Raw genomic sequence first — 20,352 nt, forward strand, 5'->3', positions numbered from 1 at the left:
TTTCTTTTTGAGTCAGTGTTGGTAGTTTCTGTCTTTCTAGGAATTTTTCCATTTCATCTAGGTTATCTAATTTGTTGGCATATAATTGTTCATAGTATTTTCTTATGATCCTTTTTATTTCTATAAGGCTGATAGTGATGTCCCCTCTTTCATTCCTGGTTTTAGTAATTTGAATCTTCTTTTTTTTTTTTTTTTTTTGTGGTATGCGGGCCTCTCACTGTGTGGCCTCTCCCGTTGTGGAGCACAGGCTCCGGACGCACAGGCTCAGCGGCCATGGCTCACGGGCCCAGCCGCTCCGCGGGGCATGTGGGATCTTCCTGGACCGGGGCACGAACCCGTATCCCCTGCATCGGCAGGCGGACTCTCAACCACTGCACCACCAGGGAAGCCCTTCTCTCTTTTTTTATTGAACAGTCTAGCTAAAGGCATGTCAATTTTGTATTTCTTTCGTTATTTTTCTAGTTTCTATTTCATCTATTTCTAGTCTTGTTATTTTTCTAGTTTCTATTTTGTTATTTTTGTTACTTTGTTATTTTTCTAGTTTCTATTTCATCTATTTTGTTATTTTTCTAGTTTATTTTTGTTTTGTTATTTTTCTAGTTTCTATTTCATCTATTTCCACTCTAATCTTTATTGTTTCCTTTCTTATTTTTGCTTTGGTTTTAGTTTGCTCTTCTTTTTTCTAGTCTAAGGTGGAAGATTTGGTTATTGATTTTAGATCTTCCTTTTAAATGTAGACATTTAAAGCTTTAAATTTTCCTCTAAGCACTGCTTTGTCTGCATTCCACAAATTTGCCATGTTGTGTCTTAATTTTCATTCATCTCAAACTTTCTTCTTTGTGATTTCTTTGATACCCTGGTTATTGAAAGTGTGTTGTTTAATTTTCTCATGTTTGTGAAAATCCCAAATTTACTTCTATTATTGATTTCTAATTTCATTCCATTATGGTCAAGGAACATACTTTGTATGATTTCAATCATTTTAAACTTATTAAGGCTTCCTTTATTCCCCTAACACACAGTCTATTCTGGAGAATGTTTCATGCATGCTTAAAAAGAACGTGTATTGGGCTTCCCTGGTGGCACAGTGGTTGAGAGTCCGCCTGCCGATGAAGGGGACACGGGTTCGTGCCCCGGTCCGGGAAGATCCCATGTGCCGTGGAGCGGCTGGGCCCGTGAGTCACGGCCGCTGAGCCTGCGCGTCTGGAGCCTGTGCTCTGCAACGAGAGAGGCCACAACAGTGAGAGGCCTACGTACCGCCAAAAAAAAAAAAAAGAATGTGTATTGTGCTGTAGCTGGGTGGAGTGTTCTATCAATATTTGTTAGGTCTAGTTGGTTTATAATATTTTTCAAGTCTTCTGTTTCCTTTTTGAACTTCTGCCTAATTGTTCTACCCATTATTGCAAGTGGATTACTGAAAACTCCAAATATTATTGCTGAATTGTCTATTTCTTCCTTCATTTATGTAAATTTTTGCTTCATGTATTTTGTGACTCTGTTATTAGATTCATATATGTTATAATTGTTATATCTTCTTGATATATTGACTCTTTCATCATAAAATCTTCTTCCTAAAGTCTGTTTTACCTGATATTAATATAGGACCCCAGCTCCCTTTTGGTTACTGGTTGCATGCTATATCATTTTTCCATTTTTAAACTTTTCATCTATTTGTGTCTTTGAATCAAAACAATGTCTCTTATAGACACCATAAAGTTGGATCATTAAAAAAATCTAATCTGCCAATATCTGCCTTTTGATTAGAATGTTTAGTCCATTTACATTTAATATAATTACTGATAAGCTAGGATTTTGCCTGTCATTTGTTTTCTATATATCTTATATCCTTTTTTTCCTCTAATTTCTTTATTGCCTTTTTTCTCGTGTTAAATAGATATATTCTAGTATGACATTTAAATTCTCTTGCTGTTGTTTCTTTCACTATGTTTTATGAATTATTTTCTTAGAAATTGCCCTGAGGATTACAATTAACATCTTTTTAAAACTTTTATTTATTTTTAATTTTTTGGCTGCATCGGGTCTTAGTTGTGGCACGTGGGTTCTTTGTTGCAGCATGCAGGATCTTTCGTTGCAGCATGCGGGCTCTTCGTTGTGGCATGCAGGCTTCTCTCTAGTTGTGGCGTGTGGATTTTCTCTCTCTAGTTGTGGCATGTGGGCTCCAGGCGCATGGGCTCTGTAGTTTGCGGCACGCAGTCTCTCTAGTTGAGGCGTGCAGGCTCAGTAGTTGCGGTGTGCGGGCTTAGTTGCCTCATGGCATGTGGGTTCGTAGTTCCCCAACCAGGGATTGAACCTGTGTCCCCTGCATTGAAGTTGGATTCTTTACCACTGGACCACCAGGGAAGCCCCTAAAATTAACATCTTAAAATGAAAAAATCTAATTTTTATGAATAACCAGCTTAATTTTTACAGTATATAAAACTTTGCTGATGAACTGTATTTAATGTAATATTATTCTTTTCAAAACAGATGGGTTGTTAATATGATTTTATTTTTGTATCCTTTTTAAGATTTCTTATATAATTCTATGTCAGGTCATGTATTTCTTGCTTCAAAGAACTTTTAATTTAGTTGAGGAAAAACCACAGATATGTGTGAAAAGTCAGGTGGCAATGAAATCTTTAAATACTAATTCAAGGCAATAACAGACATGAATAACATCTAATTTGTTGGCATACAGCTGTATACCAACCCATGTCTAGATAGGAAATGTGTAGTGGCTTAATAACAGGACATTTCAGAAAAATCAGAGTTGGTGTGAGACTCACGGCCCAGGCTGGTCAAAGAAGACTTCACAGAGTTAGAATTTGACCAAGTATATGTGGAGGTGTACAAACTCATTGAAAGGTAAGGAGAATGAATGGGAACTCACTAAGCTGGCTTCTGTCTTTTCAATGAGGAACAGGGGATGAGGTCACTTGTTCACTCTTAAGTCCGCAGCACCTAGAACACTGCCTAACACATTATAGGTGCTCAGTAAATATTTACCAGATGACCAAATAAATGAATTTGGTTGAATACATCAGTTAGGGGTGTAACTGCAACCTTGGAAGAGAGATGATACATTCTGAAACATCAACTTTGGACTACTTGCTACGTAATCGATAAGGGGGAAATAGCCATTAAGCCATCCTGTAAGGGGAATTCAATTGCTGGCATCTTTAGACCATTGCCATTATGCCTATTAGTTTTCAATTACCAGGGACACTGCAAGATTTTCACTTTTACTTAAAAAAAATCTGTACATCTACACACTTTTCTGGGAATTCAGAAAAAATTGAAGGTGGACACTGTATATGTTTGTACATTTCAGTGATGGAAGAACGGGGTGGCAAAAGTTTTGCAAGTATTGAGAAGAGAGGTAATAGGAAATGTGTGGGAACATTGCTTTGAAACATCTGAAATGGCTGTATTATTATTTTCCTTTCTTAAATTCGTTTTCTGGTCTTTGACTCTCCAGGGTCATCAACATCAGAAAATTTCAATAGTTCCAGCAAATATCAGTAAAAATAACTGAATAGAATTTATCTTTAAGGGTTTGAACATTTTTTTAGCATCTTTATTGGAGTATACATGTTTACATTAACTTGTTAATGTGATATTTGGTAAAGGTTCTGTAAATCTTTGGTTAAGGTTAACTTTAAGCAACCTAAGTGTCCATCGACAGATGAATGTATAAAGAAGGTGTGGCACATATATACAATGGAATATTACTCAGCCATAAAAAGAAACGAAATTGAGTTATTTGTAGTGAGGTGGATGGACCTAGAGTCTGTAATACAGAGTGAAGTAAGTCAGAAAGAGAAAAACAAATACTGTATGCTAACACACATATATGGAATCTAAAAAAAAAAAAAAAAAAGGTTCTAAAGAACCTAGGGTCAGGACAGGAATAAAGACACAGACGTAGAGAATGGACTTGAGGACATGGGGAGTCGGAAGGGTAAGCTGGGATGAAGTGAGAAAGTGGCATGGACTTATATATACTACTAAATGTAAAATAGATAGCTAGTGGGAAGCAGCCACATAGCACAGGGAGATCAGCTCGGTGCTTTGTGACCACCTAGAGGGGTGGGATAGGGAGGGTGGGAGGGAGACACAAGAGGGAGGAGATATGGGGACATGTGTATGCGTATGGCTGATTTGCTTTGTTGTGCAGCAGAAACTAGCACAGTATTGAGAAGCAATTATACTCCAATAAAGATGTTTAAAAAAAAAAAAAGCAACTTGCATCATCGCTCTATTTCTTGGTCACTGGAGAAAGGAATCTTGCTAAAAGGCTAAGAGTTCTGAGGTTAAATTCATCTTTAACTGCACTTGCAAAGCCAGTAGAGGGAGCAGTGTACCTATCCTTTGATTTCTGGGATTGAAAATATGTGCATAGGCTGGTTATCTAGGCTCAAAAAGAGAGAAAGGAATCTGAGACTATGATTTGGTCTTTGGGGATCATGATTTTATGTTAAGGAATTAGCAGAGTTATAGAATTGTTTTATTACCATTGGAGAGTGTTGATGAGCGTGGTGTATGAAGATTGTTTTTTTCTGTTTTGCTTCCCTGGTGAAAAGTCATTGGAGCATTTTTGTACCAAGTCCACAAAAAAGTGGCCTGAATAAACTCATCAACCAGATTAGATTCTGGGTATCCAGGATTGCTTGCGTAATGGGTTGGGCATTTTCGCTGATCCTTGAAATCTTTGATGTGGCTGCAGAGTGGGAGCTGGGATGCATTCTTCCTCCCTGTCTCATCAGCTCCCATTCCGCGGGTCTCCAATGTCTGCGCTACATTATCTCCACAGCTGACTTAGCAGAGATAGGACGCCTCCTGTTCTCTTCTGTCTTGCCTGACTCACTCCCACAGTGTTACTCTCCCCTAGCAACAGGGCGGTGGGCTGAGCAAATGAGGCAGCAACCCCTCCTCGCCAGCTCTCACCCCCTTCTGCTACTGTTTATGCAACATTTTGCTCATTCTTTTTCTCTCAGATTCTCCCTGTGTTTCCAGGTACTTATTCAGAGAGGCTTATGTGGGGCTCTTTTCTTTGCCTTTGCTTATCTTTCAGCGTGGAAATGAATGCTATAGTAATATTATCAGCCCATCTTTTTTAGCATTTCTTTGGGATACAATTCTTTTGACATTCACTTTTGGTCTTGTGATATCTCTTGTACTTCTTGAGCAGGTGTTTAAATCTCTCCTTTTAGTTTAGCCTTTTTTCTTGTTTATACCTTCTCTTTCCAGCTAGAAGGTGAATTAATATTGATATTTATGGCTGAAAATAAGCTCTTTTCACCTAGATCCTGGTCTTCTACATGAGTCAAGGCCCTTCTCATTTGGCTAAAAGTGTTTTAGAGAAAAAAAATATAGAAATTCAATACTAATCATAATTCTGCCCTCCACCCTTTAGTAAAAAGAAAAAGGGATTTGTACTTTATGGGATCAACTTATTTTCTCCTTTCCTCTTGACAGGTTTTGGTAAATGTCCAATTCCAATAATATGTTAACATTTTCAGTGTCAATCCAGGTTAAAAAGTAAGTAAACTCTGTTTTGTTCTTGTTCTCTTTGGCCCTTTCTCGTTGTCACCTTTAGCCACTGCCCCCTCCGTCACTTTTTCCCTAACAAGTCACAATCTGCCCTGTGCTAGTTTCAGGTCAGTATGCTTGGAAGGAGAATTCCAGTCTATTGCTTGGTTACTCACTAATCACTCTCATGTGACATGCTTTGTGAGACAGACTAACTGTTGGCCATTCTCAAAGTATAGCTATGGTGACAAAATCATTACAAATGTCTTTGGCCACTGTATTCAGAAAAGATCTTAAATATAAGAATTTGGGAAAGGCAGCTTTATCTTTTAAAGATAAAGCATCTCATCTGTTTTACCCAATTTTGCAATTGGTTCAGAGGTCAAGAAGGGACCTGGATCTCTCTAATCCTCAACACCAGGATTGAGATGGAAAAATCGAGTTGTAGTTGTTGTTGTTTTGGCCGCACTGTGTGGCTTGCAGGATCTTAGTTCCCTGACCAGGGATTGAACCTAGACCCCGGCAGTGAAAGCTGAGTCCTAACAAATGGACTGCCAGGGAATTGCTGGAAAAGTTGAGTTTTGAGGGTTGGGGGAAGTGGAATAAGTTTGGAGAAAGGCAGAAACCCAGAGGGTAAGGCTATTATAATAAAGGTGGAAGAACTGGGACAGAGAACTCAGAATGAGGGACCAGATTTTGTGAGGATTCCAGGTATGTCTTATGTCAAAGGGAAATGAAGGTAGAGGATTATAGAGACTGAGGATAAAAAGCAAAGTTACCATGTCTGAAGAGTCATTACTCTTGACTTGGGAGTTTCAAAGTTTGGTGAAGGATGTTCAATTCAGCATTCTACTCTGAGAAGTAGAAATCTTACTGCCTTAGTGACTATTTTGTCTGATGCTAATATAGCTACTTTAGCTTTTGATTGGTGTATGTATACTTAGTATATATATTTACCATGTTTATCAACCATTATATGTCCTTTGATTTTAGGCACATCACTTACAAACTGCATAACCTGCCTTCTGAATTTTTTAAAAAAACTCAGTTTGTTTTCATTTAGTCCATTTAGCTTTATTATGGACTTTCTTTTTGTCTCACTTTTTTCTAGTCCTCCCTCCTTTCCTTTTTTTAAAAAAAATTATTCACATCCTTTGAATTTATTTTTTATTTTATTTTAATTTTTTAATTTTGGTTTTTTTAATTGAAATATAGTTGATTTACAATGTTGTGTTAGTTTCAGGTATACAGCAAAGTGTTTCAGTTATAAATATATGTATAGATTCTTTTTCAGATTCTTTTCTCTTATAGGTTATTACAAAATATTGAGTATAGTTCCCTGTGCTATATAGTAGGTCCTTGTTGGTTATCTGTTTTACATATAGTAGTGTGTATACATTAATCCCAAACTCCTAATTTATCCCTCCCCCTGTCCCTTTCCCCTAGAGTAACCATAAGTTTATTTTCTATGTCTGTGGGTCTATTTCTGTTTTGTGTATAAGTTTATTTGTATCATTTTTTTTAGATTCCACATATAAGCGTTATCATATGATATTTGTCTTTGGCTTGCTTCTCTTAGTATGATAATCTCTAGGTCCAAAAAACAAACAACCCAATCAGAAAATGGTCAGAAGATCTAAATGGACATTTCTCCAAAGAAGACATACAGATGGCCAAAAGGCACATGAAAATATGCTAGATATCACTAATTACTAGAAAAATGCAAATCAAAACTACAATGAGGTATCATCTCACACTGTTCAAAATGGCCATCATCAAAAGGTCTACAAATAATAAATGCTGGAGAGGGTATGGAGAAAAAGGAACTCTCCTACACTGTTGGTGGGAAAGTAAATTGGTACAGCCACTATGGAGAACAGTATGGAGGTTCCTTAAAAGACTAAAAATAGAGCTACCATATGATCCAGCAATCCCACTCCTGGGCATATATCTGGAGAAAACCATAATTTGAAAGATACATGCAGGGACTTTCCTGGTGGCGCAGTGGTTAAGAATTTTCCTGCCAATTCAGGTGACATGGGTTCGAGCCCTGGTCTGGGAAGATCCCACATGCCACGGAGCAGCTAAGCCCGTGAGCCACAACTACTGAGCCTGTGTGCTACAACTACTGAAGACCATGTGCCTAGAGCCCATGCTCTGCAACAAGAGAAGCCACTGCAATGAGAAGCCTGCATGCCACAACGAAGAGTAGTTCCTGCTCGCCGCAACTAGAGAAAGCCCGTGTGTAGCAACGAAGACCCAATGCAGCGAAAAATAAATAAATAAATTTATTTTTTTAAAAAAAGAAAGATACATGCACCCCAATGTTCATAGCAGCACTATTTACAATATCCAAGACATGGATGCATCTTAAATGTCCATAAACAAATAAATGGATCAAGAACATGTGGTACATAACTACAATGGAATAATTCTCAGCTATAAAAAAGAAGGAAATAATTCCATTTGCAGCAACATGTATGTTTGTTTTTAAGTTTTTTTCTAATTCTGTTTTTGTTTGGAATTTATGTCCTCTCTATCTTTAAGTCACTATGAAAGCTAATTTAAGGTATATGCTTGTCAAAGTTTATCAGTATCCTTATTGTTCTTTGATAAAATAGACCTCAGAAAGCTTAAACTCTATTCACTCTCCTTCCCCCTTATACACTATTGCAGTTGTATTTTTTTTTTGCAGTTGTATTTTATCTCTAGAATATTTTCTGCCACAAACCAGGGTATTATCATTGTTTTAGACAGAGACTTTTAAAGATTTACTTGTCTATTTACTACTATAGTATCTCTGCTCACCTTTTTTTTTACATCAAATCCTTTCGCTCTTAGACAATACTCTTGCCTAAAGTACAGTCCTTACAATGTTTCCGTTTATCTGAAAATGTCCTTATTGTACCTCATTCTTGAAAAGTATTTTTCCAATATTTTATTATGAAGATTATCAAACATATAGCAAAGTTGAAAGAATGTTATAGTGAATACCCATATACTCACCACCTGGATTCTACCATTATTATTTGAAAAGAATATTTGCTGGAACTAGAGCTCCAGATTGCTTGTTATTTTCTTTCTTTCAATGTGTTATCTTCTGGCTTCTGGTGGATGTATATCAAGAAGTCAGACATTGGTCTTTTTGCCATTTCTCTGTAATCTATCTTCTCTCTCTGGCTGTTTTTAAAAATTCTTTTCATCTCTGACATTCTTCAGTTTCACTGTGATACATCTAGCGTATGTTTGCTTGGGTTTCATTGAGTGCCATGCTCCAAAGACTGGTATCTTTCAGCAATTCTGAAAAATCTCATCCATTATCCCTTTAAATATAATATCTTCTTTATTCTCCTTAATAATTCCGTCTGCAGCTACTTTAAACTGACTTCTCCACTTCAGATTCTTTGGGTTATCTAAGCACTCAGAATTGGTACCAAAACCCTAGTGAGGGCCACTGAATGAGTACTAACCCCCAGGAGATATTTCCCCTTCTCTCCTTTCCCTTTAGCTTCAAGGATGGGGTAAGCAAGTTTCCATGCAGTCCTCTTCCTGTGTGGTGGAGTTTAGCTCTTTTTCACTCTCACTGGGCAGGTGTTACCCTGTGGGGTCTCACCTTTATGCAGGGATAGTCTGTCACATTCTCACTGCCTGTCTCTCCCTGCACTGCCCTCCTCCTTGAAGACATGAAAGTGGAAACTCATTGACTCTAGGAATGCACAAAAACTTCAGGTTAATTTCCCTCTTCCTCAGAGTTGGTGCAAGTTAAGTAACACACACATAGAGATTCTGGGTAGACCTGGCTGGATAAAATGGGCAAAAGCACCATGAGTCATTTCAATGCATGATTATCAGAAAATTAAATCCAAGGAAAGCTTCTTCCAAGCAAATGCTGGACCATCTGGGGACACAGATTCCCAGATAAAACTCTCAGTTACCTGACCCATTTATGGGGAAAACATAACTTTTAGAAGTTCTCACTAATCCAGAGATGACAAATCATCCATACAGCAAAATGGGGCTCCATAAATATAAGGTTAATTTGAAACTTTTGTTTTCATTCTAGGTAAGCTTTCTAGGCATTTAGAAACTTTTTTTTTTTTTCTTTTGGTATCAAGTTGACTTTTTTTGGGGGACCAGATGTAATCTCAGGACTTTTTTTTTCATTCTAATTGTTAGAATTGTGTTTATACTGGCTAAAACTATGCATGTTATTTATAGCAGAAATTATTTGTAAGTACAGTCTTATCATTCATCATCAATGCTTGATAGTTTCTGTAAATATTTCAGGCTGTAAATTAAATATCACTTGCTACTTGACTACATTTCTTTTGGTAGTTTGTGCCAACTGTGTTTTGACCATATCTAAAAAAGTTATGTTGTAGTTTGTTCTTCTGGCGTATATTATGTGTACTTTGGCAGTTAATGAAAAGAGATGCACTTCATGAAGACTTAAGTATTTACATCATTATATCATCTTAATATATGATACAGTGGAAATACATACATATGGTCAAAGAAGAATTGTAAGTGAATCTATGCTTTTTACATTAGGAGAGTAAAGCAAATGATGAAAGAGTGTCCTAAAGTGCTGTGTTGCTATTTATACTTCCTAAATCATGGAACTGTGGTGGATTTTTAGCTACATTTCTCATGTAACAAGCCAATGATTATGAAATCATTATTTTTATAACCATTATTAGTTGGCCACAAGCACACTTGGCAGTAACCTCTTATTCTTTTGATGCTTTGTATATTTAACATTAGATCATTCTTATTGTCTTTCATTATTTCATCTTGTGGGGTGTCAACTTTGTAATCATGTTCAATAAAAGTGAGAAACAAATATATGTGTGAACAAACATATGAAACTCATTGGACAAAGTGGAGCTCTTAAAACAGTAGCACATCTCTTAATAATATGTAATTTATTATCAGAGAACCATTTAGACATTGGACAATATAACTGAATCACATGAGTGCTGCATATTATTTTAGATATTAGTATTATTTCTCACATATGAGCCATGTGTTTTCAAATTTTATTTTGAAATAAATGTATCTGCCTACTGGAATAAAAGTTCCATGAGGATAGGGACTTTGCTTTATTTACCATTAATTTGTAGTTTAAGACATAATTGTCACCAAAATCTTTTACAATGAACAAGTTAATGTTTAATTAGGAACTAATTAATAGTGGAAAATATTTTAGTAAACAGAAGAAATCAAATGTAGTCTTAATTTCAGTCAATATTTCTTCAAAACTATTTATTTAATGTGTTTTGTGGCTACCGGGTTAGGTGCATACAGATTTAAAGCAAGTATATTTTCCTGGTATATTGCTCTTTTTATCATTAAATAATGACCCTCTTAATTTGAAATAGTGTTTTTTTTGGTCTTAAGATCTCTTGGTCTAATATTGCTATACTGGTTTCTTCCTGCCCTCTTTCACTCTCTCCTTTCTTCCCTCTCTCCCTCCCTCCTTCCCTTTCTTCCCCTTCCTCCTCGTCCTCCTTCTGTCTCCTCCTCTTCTTTCTTAGTATTTGCCTGGTATATTCTCTTTCATCCTTTCATTAGTTTACATTTGACCTTTTTGAGCCATTGTAGATATGTTTATAGAAAGCACATAGCTGGATTCTTTTTGTTTTTTAAAATCTTGTCTGAGAATCTTTGCTTTTACAGGCACATTTGTTTCATTTACAGTCACTTTGATTACTAGCATATTGGACTTATTTTAATTATCTTATTTTGTGTTTCTATTTCACGTGCCTTTTCGTTTTTTCTTTTTTTTTTGCTTTTGCTTTCTGCCTTCCTAACTTGTCTTGGAAAGACTGAGTTTCTTTATTCCTATCCTCCATTCTCTCACTGTTGTGGCCTCTTCCATTGCAGAGCACAGGCTCCGGACACGCAGGCTCAGCGGCCATGGCTCACAGGCCCAGCTGCTCCGCGGCATGTGGGATCTTCCCGGACCGGGGCATGAACCCATGTCCCCTGCATTGGCAGGCGGACTCAACCACTGCGCCACCAGGGAAGCCCACATATCAACTATTTTTATGTCAGTATCAACTGCATGGTTTGTTGTAGCAGCTACATGATTTAAACCCTACATCTGTGTGTAATGGGTACCTGGGGTTTTGATTTCTCACAGTTGATTTGTTCTTCACCCAAGTCCCTGGAGAGATGGTAAGCTTTTGAACTGCTTTTACAGTTAGGTGGGAGGAGTGACTTTAGTCTTTTCATGGAGGAGGTAGTTCTTCAAGGCTCCATGCTTTACATGGGATGTCCAACTACAGGTCTTCCCTCTGTGTAGACATTTTATCTCCTGTCCTCATAGAGGCACTAATCCTGAGCCTCTATGGTCTGTGATTGAGGTTGAAGCTGCTGTTGGTCCTCACTTTCCTCTGGCCTTGATTTCTCTGTTTATCTGGCACAATGGGGATTTTCTAATTTTTTCTAACTTGGGTATGTGTTAATTTTTTTGTTTTTGTTTTTTCTACATTTTATTCATTTAGTTATGGCCTGTTTCTTGGTTTATGTTTATGTTTCTTTGGTGTCTTTTAATTCTATTTTAACTTTTTTTGTTTCTTCCAGTTGAAGCGCTAACATTCTTTGAGTGTTATATTTTAAAGTAAACTGTATTATCTTAAAAAGTTGATATAAATTTAATCCATAATACATGTGCAACAACTCCTCTCTTATCCAGATGCCTTTTGCTTGGTATTTACATTAAATGCATGTATTCTTACAGTTGTGAAAATCCAGTTTGTTGAAAGTTACCTACCTCAAGATGGAGGACCTTCCCTAAGAAAGTAGGCACAAACTTTTCAATGATAAGTTTGCTTCTCTCATCCTTATTAATTTAGAATGCTGAAATTAAGGATTTTGAGGTTATCAGTGTCCAAAGGCTAATGTAGGTTTTTTAAAGCAAGACATTCTAGAATAATCAACCAGTTTTCACTCCTCTTTACTTTTTATTCTTTTCCTTTTACAGATTTCAAACAACAAAAAGTAACCAACCACTCACCTGGCAGGATCATTAGGTCTTAAAGATGTTATCTTCTTGGATAAATACTTGTTATTTAATTATATATTATTTTTCAGTGGAGACTGCTGATTTTTAAGAAATGATAAATTGGGGTTAGTAAATCCCACTGTTTGTACTAAGGATATTTTATTTATTGAGTCTTTTGAGAATTGACAGACACTGTTCTATTTTTATGGGCTTTTGAAAATAAATTAGAAAAAACAGGTAACTAGAATAACTTTTACAACATAGTAGAACATTTACTGTACATGCACATGGGCGCACACACACACACACACACACACACACACACACACACACACATACACAGCCATGCCATGCCATCAACGTCATTTTCATTTACTTTTTGTTTTTTCTGGCAACAGTAGAACATGCCCTGACAACCCGCCTTCCATTATAAATATTTTAAAAACCAGGCAGGAGAGAGTCATCCCTTAACCACAGTCATAATGTAATGAAGGATACACACAGCTGCAGCAACACTCTGTAATTACTTAATTTGTTTTTGACAGATCCCATTTGCAGAGGAGAGGAAAGTATGAACCACACATGAGTAAGGATTTTATATACGCCTGAATTTGTTTGTCGGTTGTGAATATTCACACATTTTCTTGGAAAACGACACAAATTATGGGGCAGGAAATCAAAGCCAACATCACCCTTTTCCCAGCAGAGAAAAGCTCAAGATGTTTGCTGAGTATGGAAAGTTGAAGCAAAAACTCAAGCCAGCGTCTCCTCACCAAAGGGAAAAAGTACTAAATTAGCAATCACATTTCAGTTCGTGGCATTAGAGTGGGAGAGTGAGTTAAGAATGTAAGCCTTGCTCATCAGATGGAAGAGCTTATTTTAATGAGTAAATGGAGCCTAGGACAGGCCACCATTTATCCCAAATCACCTTTCATAATAGTTACGTGTTGAGTGGTGTGATAACTATTTCTATGTTTTCTATAACCCAGCTATGGGGGTTCAGGGTGCACCTCATCATGCACTTCTTAGGTAACTAGTGTTGACTTACATAGAACGGAGGTTGATGGGGCTGTGGGATGTTTCCTGGATCTCCTGAGACATGTCCTGAGTTGTCCGGAACTGAACACTTTAAAGGGACTGGTCTTGAAGTGGTATTAGGGCAAGATGAAACCCAACGATCAGAGATGTGCGATTGTGATTTGGTCTCTTTTTGGGAGTATGAGAAGTCTCCTTCTACCCCAACTGGGAGTTGGAGTGGGGTTAACAAATCCATACAGTTCTGTAAGGGGATGATGGAAACCTTACAAAGTGGGGAACACAGAGCAATGGAACAATTTGAGTTATCTCAGAGTTATCATCAGTAATCAAAACTATGCTTTTGGACACAGCAGTTGGGTCTGATTAAGAGGCTGTCTGTCACCTTAGGAAGATGGGTTGGGGTAAATTATATCTTACATAAATCAGAGTAAGGAACTATAATAAAGGGTATATCATTATTCTATTAATATTGTATTGAGAAACTAGGCAGAGCTCTGGAATTATTTACCTGGTAGATATCTGACCAAGTAGAGTTAAAGATCTGTCTGTGCTTTCTCTGTCCCCGATTGTCTTGATTCTTTTTGGCAACAGGGTTCTAATGCATAAAACCATATGCAAATGTCATAAGCAGTAATTAAAGGCAGAATCACATGTGATTTAGTTAGCTTACCTTGAAGAAAGTTCTTGGGAGGAGTTTGGGAAGATTTGTTCCTTGCAGAAGGAAGTCATGAAGGGCATGTATTTGAGTTATAAAAAGAGTCAACTTGAGGCTGTAGGCTCAACAGAGCTCCTGAGGATGCTGATCTGTCATTGCTCCTTCACCTTTGATCAAGTCATGTAGTTGTGGTCAAATCATGTAGTTACATATTCACATTGTCTTGCATGTTCTCCTCAGTAGGAAGGAATTTAGGCCTAGGAAGATGCAGACATTTCCTCTCAGGTGTCCTGAGTACTTTCGCCCAAGGTCATTGTCATCAGACAACCTGTGACTAAGATTGTTCTCCCTGCCCTTCCCAGCACCCCCCAGCCTCGGGCTTCCAGAGCAGACATGGTGTCAGAATTATGCTTGATCCTGCCTAAAGACAACGGGGGTGTATAAATGGTAGGGTGCTGAAGGTTGTGGGGCATCTTTATCCTCTCTTATGTCATCTCATTCCAGTAGTCAAGGTCAGTCTCCCAAACAGCACTTTTTTTTTTTTTTTTTGTGGTACGTTGGCCTCTCGCTGTCCTGGCCTCTCCTGTTGCGGAGCACAGGCTCCAGATGCACAGGCTCAGCAGCCATGGCTCACGGGCCCAGCCTCTCCGCGGCATGTGGGATCTTCCCGGACCGGGGCACAAACCTGCGTCTCCTGCATCAGCAGGCGGACTCTCAACCACTGCGCCACCAGGGAAGCCCCCAAAGAGCACTCTTTTAAGCTAGGGTACTTAAGGCAGTAGTCATCTTTTTCTACAGTCCTATCAAAATGTTACTTGATATTTTCACTAGTGGACACATTTATACATACTTACTTGAAACTTGGAGAGTGATTTTACTTGGTAAATCTCAGCAGCTTGATATATACCTATAAAGTTGGTCTGAAGGCATTGGCCAATTATAGATGAACTTATTCAAATCAAAGGCCTATGGTCCCTTATTGATTTTTCCAGTTTTTTCTTTCACATTAGAAACATTTAAACTTTGATTGCTTACAACTTAGTTCTTCGTTTCTACACAGCATTGTTTAATGCTAGATTATTCCTGAATATGTATAAATCCAATTAATAAAATTGGTAACTGCTAGTTAAATTAGATAAATCTAATTTATCAAAAATAATCCTGACAGTGGAGTTAAGATGGCGGAGGAGTAGGAAGACGTGGAGTTCACCTCTCTCCATAGATGCATCAGGAATACATCTATAAGATGCAACAATTCTCATAGAACACTGGCTGAACACTAGCCAGAAGACCTTGGACACCGGAAGGGACTATAAAGATCCTTGCCTAACTGGGTAGGACAAAAAAAAAAGAAGTGAGAAGGAGGAGAAGAGGAAGCAGGATGGGACCTGCACCCCAGGGTGGGGGAGCTGAAGCAGAAGAGAGATTCCTGAATTCAGGGAAACCCCCTCTCTGACGGGGAAATCAACTGGGACAGAAGGGAAGCATTTGAAGCTGTCGGAAGAGGGTGAAGCAGCCGATCTGTGGCAGACGGGACAAAGTGAGAAATACACAGATGGTCTGTACGGCGGCCCTGTGTGCCCCAGACTGGGACGTGTGTTCACAGGTGTGCAAGGGGCTGGAAGCTGGAGTGTGGGGATTAGGGAACTGGCCTGGGGCAAGAACTGCTGTTGGCTGTGGGGAGACAGACTGAGGGGATGGGAGGGAGGAAATCCACAGCAGGGAATGCTTATGGAGGAAGACTGGACTGCCACGGAAGCAGGTGCTACTGCTGAGTGACACGCAGTGGGAGGAGCCACTGTTGTAGCCTCTCTCTCCCCACATGCCGGCGCCTGCCAACGAACAATAAAAGAAGCCCTCTCAGGACTGGCCCTCACACACTGGCTGCCAGGCACCAGAAAAAGCCCAGCCAGGGCTGGCCCTCACTAGGGCCATATCTCTTGCGCCACCGGCCACCGGCTTACCTGCACATTTTGTGCTGCCAGGGCTCCCACGATCCAAGAGCTCATACTATCTCTGTGCCCTATCCTCACTGGGGCAGACCCAAGAGCTCCAAGGCAGCCTCAGGAACAGACTACTATGGGTGGACCACACGCAGAGGTGGGGACAAAACCAAAGCTGAACACCAGGGATGGGGCGACTAAGGAAGAGTACTGAAAATCTTCCCATCAGCTGCACAAGCTGCAGATTATATCCCCACAATCACCTAGGTAGACCCTGCGTCTGTGGAATATCTGAGTAGACAATGAGTGTTCCCACAAATGAAAACGGTCTAGCTCTGGCAGCTGTAGACGTTGGGGAAGCACATGCAGGAATTGGGGCAGATCAGAGTCTGAGTGGTCCTCACAGGGCCCACGACAGGTCCAGAGACCAGCCCAGAGGCAGAGGAGGGCCTCTTGGGGAGGCAGAGATGGGCTGTGGCTCACAGCGTGTGCAAGTACACTGACAGCTGAGACCCCAGGGAACATAATTGGTTCTGGATTTCTTCTGGTGTTTTTTTGTCTGTTTTTTTTTTTTTGCGGTACACGGGCCACTCACTGCTGTGGCCTCTCCCGTCACAGAGCACAGGCTCCGGACACGCAGGCTCAGCGGCCGTGGCCCACGGGCCCAGACGTTCTGCAGCATGTGGGAACCTCCTGGACCGGGGCATGAACCTGTGTCCCCTGCATCGGCAGGCGGACTCTCAACCACTGTGCCACCAGGGAAGTCCTGTTGTTGTTTTAGGTTTTTTTTTTAATTTAGTCTTTTAGGAACTTCGTGTTTTATAACATATTTTTTATTTTTTTAATATATTTCTATTTTTACTTTGCTTTTCTGTTGTTCTGTGTTCTTTTATTTTTTCTTCTTTAATATATCTTAATTTTTTTTATATTTCCATTTCTACTTTGCTTTTCTGTTGTTCTGTGTTTTTTCCCTTTTTATTTTATTATTATTTTAAAAATCATTTTTATCAGTTTGTTCAGTTTCCTTGCTTTATTCTTCAGTAGGCACACTATTTTGGTTTTGATTTTAGGTTTTGTGTTTTTCTTAGTTCTGATTCTAATTGTCTGATTTCGTTTTGGGGTTCTTCTCTTTGTCTGGTTGTTCTCTTGCTTTGTGTTTTATTTGGTCTGTTTTTGTTTCTTTTGCATGTGTTTCTGTTTTTGTTTGATTTTGTTTTTACCATTTCTCTGGGGTTTTGTCTTTCTTTTCCTTAATAAATTATTTATTTTTTTTATATTTCTATGTTGCTTTTCTGTTGTTGTCTTCTTTCCCCTTTCACTTTTTTCTTTTTTTTTTTAAATCTTTTTTTTTTGGTTTGTTTTGTTTCTTTGCTTCATTCTTCAGCTGGCACCCTGCTTTGCTTTTATTTGTTGGTTTTGTGTTTTTGTTCCTTTTTTAAAATGTTAAAATTTTTTATTTTTAAAACAATTTTTAAAATGATATTCTATTTTATTTCTTATTTATTTATTTTTTGGCAGATCTTTATTGGAGTATAATTGCTTCACAATACTGTGTTAGTTTCTGTTGCACAAGAAAGCGAATCAGCCCTATGAAAACACATGTCCCGATATCACCTCCCTCTTGACCCTTCCTTCCATCCTCCCTATCCCACTCTTCCAGGTCATCGCAAAGCACCAAGCTGATCTCCCTGCACTATGCTGCTGCTTCCCACCAGCCAACTATTTTGCATTCGGTAGTGTATATATGTTGATGCTACTCTCACTTTGCCCCCGCTTCGCCCTCCCACCCCATGTCCTCAAGTCCATTCTCTGTGTCTACCTCTTTATTCCTGCCCTGCAACTAGGTTCATCAGTAACATTTTTTTTTTTTTTTTAGATTCCACGTATATGAGTTAGCGTACAGTATTTGTTTTTCGCTTTCTGACTTACCTCACTCTGTATAACAGACTCCAGGCCCATCCACTTCACTACAAATAACTCAATTTCATTATTTTTTTATGGCTAAGTAATATTCCATTGTATATATGTGCTGCATCTTCTTTATTAATTCATCTGTTGATGGACATTTACATTGGTTCCATGTCCTGGCTATTGTAAATAGTACTGCAATGAACATTGTGGTACATGTTTGTTTTTGAATTATGGTTTTCTCAGGGTATATTCCTAGTAGTGGGATTTCTGGGTCATACGGTAGTTCTATTTTTAGTTTTTAAAGGAACCTCCATGATGCTTTCCATAGTTGTTGTATCAATTTACATTCCCACCAACAGTGCAAGAGGGTTCCCTTTTCACTACATCCTTTCCAGCATTTATTGTTTCTAGATTTTTTTTTAAATTTTATTTCATTTTTTTATATAGCAGGTTCTTATTAGTTATCCATTTTATACATATTAGTGTATACATGTCAATCTCAATCTCTCAATTCATCACACCCCCACCCCCACCCCACCACCACTTTTCCCTCTTGGTGTCCATACGTTTGTTCTCTACATCTGTGACTCAATTTCTGCCCTGCAAACTGGTTCATCTGTACCAATTTTCTAGGTTCCACATATATGCGTTAATATATTTGTTTTTCTCTTTCTGACTTACTTCACTCTGTATGACAGTCTCTAGATTCATCCATGTCTCTACAAATGACCCAATTTCGTTCCTTTTTATGGCTGAGTAATATTCCATTGTATATATGTACCACATCTTCTTTATCCATTCGTCTGTCGATGGGCATTTAGGTTGCTTCCATGATCTGGCTATTGTTAATAGTGCTTCAATGAACATTGGGGTGCATGTGTCTTTTTGAATTATGGTTTTCTCAGGGTATATGCCCAGTAGTGGGATTGCTGGATCATATGGTAATTCTATTTTTAGTTTTTTAAGAAACCTCCATTCTGTTCTCCATAGTGATTGTATCAATTTACATTCCCACCAACAGTGTAGGAGGGTTCCCTTTTCTCCACACCATCTCCAGCATTTGCTGTTTGTAGATTTTCTGATGATGCCCATTCTAACTGGTGTGAGGTGATACCTCACTGTAGTTTTGATTTGCATTTCTCTAATAATTAGTGATGTTGAGCAGCTTTCACAGATGGCTAGTTGGCCATCTGTATGTCTTCTTTGGAGAAATGTCTATTTTGGTCTTCTGCCCATTTTTGGATTGGGTTGTTTGTTTTTTTAGTATTGAGCTGCATGAGCTGTTTATATATTTGGGAGATTAATCCTTTGTCCATTGATTCGTTTGCAAATATTTTCTCCCATTCTGAGGGTTGTCTTTTTGTCTTGTTTGTAGTTTCCTTTGCTTTGCAAAACTTTTAAGTTTAATTAGGTCACAGTTGTTTATTTTTGTTTGTATCTCCATTACTCAAGAGTGTTTTTGCTATGTTTTCCTCTAAGAGTTTTATAGTGTCCAGTCTTACACTTAGGTCTCTAATCCATTTTGAGTTTATTTTTGTGTATGATGTTAGGGAGTGTTCTAATTTCATTCTTTTACAGGTAGCTGTCCAGTTTTCCAGCACCACATACTGAAAAGACTGTCTTTTCTCCACTGTATATCCTTGCCTCCTTTGTCATAGATTAGTTGACCATAGGTGTGTGGATTTATCACTGGGCTTTCTATCCTGTTCCTTTGATCTATATTTCTGGTTATGTGCCAGTACCATATTGTGTTGATTACTGTAGCTTTGTAGTATAGACTGAAGTAAGGGAGTCTGGTACCTCCAGCTACATTTTTTTCCCTCAAGACTGCTTTGGCTATTTGGGGTCTTTTGTGTACCCATACAAATTTTAAGATTTTTTGTTGTAGTTCTGTAATGCCATTGGTAATTTGATGGGGATTGCATTGAATCTGTAGATTGCTTTGGGTAGTATAGTCATTTTCACAATATTGATTCTTCCAATCCAAGAACATGGTATATCTCTACATCTGTTGGTATCATCTTTAATTTCTTTCATCAGTGTCTTATAGGTTTCTGCATACAAATCTTTTGTCTCCCTAGGTAGGTTTATTCCTAGGTATTTTATTCTTTTTGCTGCAATGGTAAATGGGAGTGTTTCCTTAATTTCTCTTTCAGATTTTTCATCATTAGTGTATAGGAATGGAAGAGATTTCTGTGCATTAATTTTGTATCCTGCAACTTTAACAAATTCATTGATTAGCTCTAGTAGTTTTCTGGTGGCAT

At 38.3% G+C, this 20,352-nt stretch overlaps 1 long non-coding RNA gene across 1 annotated transcript in view; it reads right to left on the reverse strand.

The window, feature by feature from the left end:
• Positions 1 to 20,352, reverse strand: part of LOC132597421 (uncharacterized) — a 35,293-nt gene that overhangs the window by 4,861 nt on the left and 10,080 nt on the right. Inside the window, exon 2 of the long non-coding RNA XR_009564189.1 lies at positions 14,250 to 14,491. This is a non-coding gene — a long non-coding RNA (uncharacterized lncRNA). The remainder of the gene's footprint in view (positions 1 to 14,249; positions 14,492 to 20,352) is intronic.

The sequence above is a fragment of the Globicephala melas genome, chromosome 6 (genome assembly GCF_963455315.2).
Source record: "Globicephala melas chromosome 6, mGloMel1.2, whole genome shotgun sequence".
In the NCBI taxonomy this organism is placed as follows: Eukaryota; Metazoa; Chordata; class Mammalia; order Artiodactyla; family Delphinidae; genus Globicephala; species Globicephala melas.